Below are 3,018 nucleotides of genomic sequence, written 5' to 3'. Positions count from 1 at the left end.
CATCGAAAGACAGTTTTGCCAGTGTCTAGCTAGTAGATTTTTCCGTTGTACGGTAGTCTTTTTATTAGGTTTGATTAGCCATTTTGCAAGGTTGTCATTTTGACACGTGACAGCACGGGTGTTTGAGTCAATGTTTTTTTTAGTCTTTCATATTTCGGCGATTTCGTTTGACTTAGGACATTTAAATTAATCTTCGTTTGTAGATCGTTGCAGGAATGTGGATTTAATGGTTATTTTTAAGGGTAACGGAACGACAACGTAATCCTACCCTCAATGCACGCCATAGTCTACTCACCCCTCCTTATACCTACGGTTGTTTGACCCTCAGGAGCTGGAAGCTTGCTGCTGCACCAGTCGTGAACCTGTATGACGCAGACTTGCCTGGAGTGCCTCTTCGGTCTCTCCGACAACTTCTGTCTCCCTCCCCCGAAATGCGGTTGCGGCTGCTTCAAGGACATAAAGAAACCCCTGGACCTGTGCCAGCCTAAATGCCAGCCCCCTACGGCCCTGTACTACCCACAGGTCGAATACCCAATCACTGGTTACAACACCAACCCGTTTTATTATAATAATTGCTTCGGTTACTAATATTTTACAAGTTTTTTTTTAATTGATGTAAGTTCAGATGAAATAAAAAGTAAAGACGGACCAAAAACATCGGGTCTTTAATATACTTTCTTCACTTCCCATCAGATGACTCGCATGCTCGTTTACCTCCCTCTCATAATAAAATAGCCGAAATCACAGATATAGATTACACTAGATAACGCAAACACCTCAGTGCGTATGAAAACCAACCGTGTCACTTTTTAGGGTTCCGGAGCCAAAATGGCAAAAACGGAACCTTTATAGTTTCGCCATGTCTGTCTGTCTGTCCGTCCGTCCGCGGCTTTGCTCAGGGACTGTCAATACTAGAAAGCTGTTATTCTGCACGGATATATATGTAAACTATACCGACAAAATGCTACAATAAAACATTTTTTTAGGGTACCTCCCGTAGACGCAAAGTAGGGGTGATTTTTTTTCTCTTCCAACCCTATTGCGTGGGATAGGTCTCTTTAAAACCATTAGGGGTTTGCTAAGACGATTTTTCGATTCAGTGATTTGTTTGCGAAATATTCAACTTTAAAGTGTACATTTTCATTAAAATCGAGCGTGCCCTCCTCTAAAATCTAAACGGGTGGGTGGAAAAATTTGAAAAAAATCAGAATGTAAGTAAGTGTATCAAACTTTCAAAGAAAACTATAACGGCTAAGTTTGCTTGAGAATTAATAGTAGTTTAAGATTAAATAGCAGCCTAAGGTATAAAATATACCTAAACTTGGAAGATTCTACGGAACCCTATTTTGGGCGTGTCCGACACGCTCTTGGGCGGTATTTTTATTTATATCTAACTACTGTGACGTCTCAAGAGCGAATTAGCAATGTGAATTCCCCGATGTCCGCGCAAAATCGATTCAAATGCGCCGCCCGCCCGCTCCGTGGGGCTGGAGTCAGTCACTAGTCATGATTAGTCAATTAGCGGTCAGTCTTAGTATGGGGCCAACGCCGAAGTAGATGCAATTGCGTAATCTAGTGTAATCTATATATGTGGCCGAAATTCTGCGAACAACAAAGCGAGGTTAAAACTACGCCTCGTTATCGTACGCGTGTGCGTAAATTAGCAAAGGAACAATTCAATTCGTAGAACTCCATATTTACTTTTTATTTGGTCTGTGGCCCAATGGGAAATTAGTATTTTTCTATACTTTTATATGGCAATGGGAGATTAATAAAGTCAAAGTCAAAGTCAAAATATCTTTATTCAATTTAGGCTATAACAAGCACTTATGAATGTCAAAAAAAATCTACCACCGGTTCGGAAAAACCTCTGCTGAGAAGAATCCGGCAAGAAACTCAACGAGGTTATTATTTTTTTAAACAGATTTACAGTATTATTAAATGATATGTATACATCACAAGTATTTAACACACTATATTTTTAACACAGTAGGTTCGCTATTTGACCGGATCGCTGATGCTAATATTGTTTTATATAATAATAATCATTAACTTTATAATACGCCTTTGATATTAATGTCTTCTTGACAATAGATCTGAATTTTGTATCCGTTTCATTTATAATAATTTTTTTTAATAGTAATATGAATTCCGAGCAATTTTTTGGTAAATTGTGATGGAAGTTTAAGCCATTGTGTTGATCTAAATTGGCCCTGACTCCTTAGTGGGAAGAATTATATCTGTTTGAAATCCTAAATACACGATTATTTTAAAAACATAAAGCGACAGCAGGGTAAGGATATCTGTTTCCTTAAAAAACTTGTCTTACGTTCAATTATAAATTAATTGTAATTGCTCTCTTTTGTAAGATAAAAATTGACTCAATGTCTGCAGCAGATCCCCATTAAATAAGGCTACGAAAAATATGCTATTAAAGTAAGCAAAATACACCAACCGTGCCGAAGAACAGATAACCGTTGGGGGAGAAAAGTCCTCGAGTGGCGACCACGAACCGGAAGACGAAGCGTTGGCAGGCCTCCCACCAGGTGGACTGACGACATCGTGAGAGTAGCGGGAAACCGGTGGATGCAAGTGGCAAGTTGTCGTTCATTGTGGCGTTCTAAGGGGGAGGCCTTTGTCCAGCAGTGGACGTCTTCGGGCTGATGATGATGATGATGATGACAATTGTTTGAGTGAAAAACAAAATACCTTTATTCAAGATAGACTACGAGTAGGTATAACGCAACCGTAGTTAAATGTCGTGGAAATTACCACCGATTTATAAAAAAAAATACGAAATAGGTACAGTCGAGGGCATAAATATCTACACAGTTAGGCCGGGGACAAAAGTAACAGCGGGTTGAAAGCAACAACGGCTTTTTAGGGTTCTGGAGCCAAAATGGCAAAAACGGAACCCTTATAGTTTCGCCATGTCTGTCTGTCTGTCAGTCTGCCTGTCCGTCCGTCCGCGGCTTTGCTCAGGGACTATCAATGCTAGAAAGCTGTAATTTTGCACAT

Source organism: Choristoneura fumiferana, chromosome 12 (assembly GCF_025370935.1).
Source record: "Choristoneura fumiferana chromosome 12, NRCan_CFum_1, whole genome shotgun sequence".
Lineage (NCBI taxonomy): Eukaryota > Metazoa > Arthropoda > Insecta > Lepidoptera > Tortricidae > Choristoneura > Choristoneura fumiferana.
Note: the sequence above shows the minus strand (reverse complement) of the source record.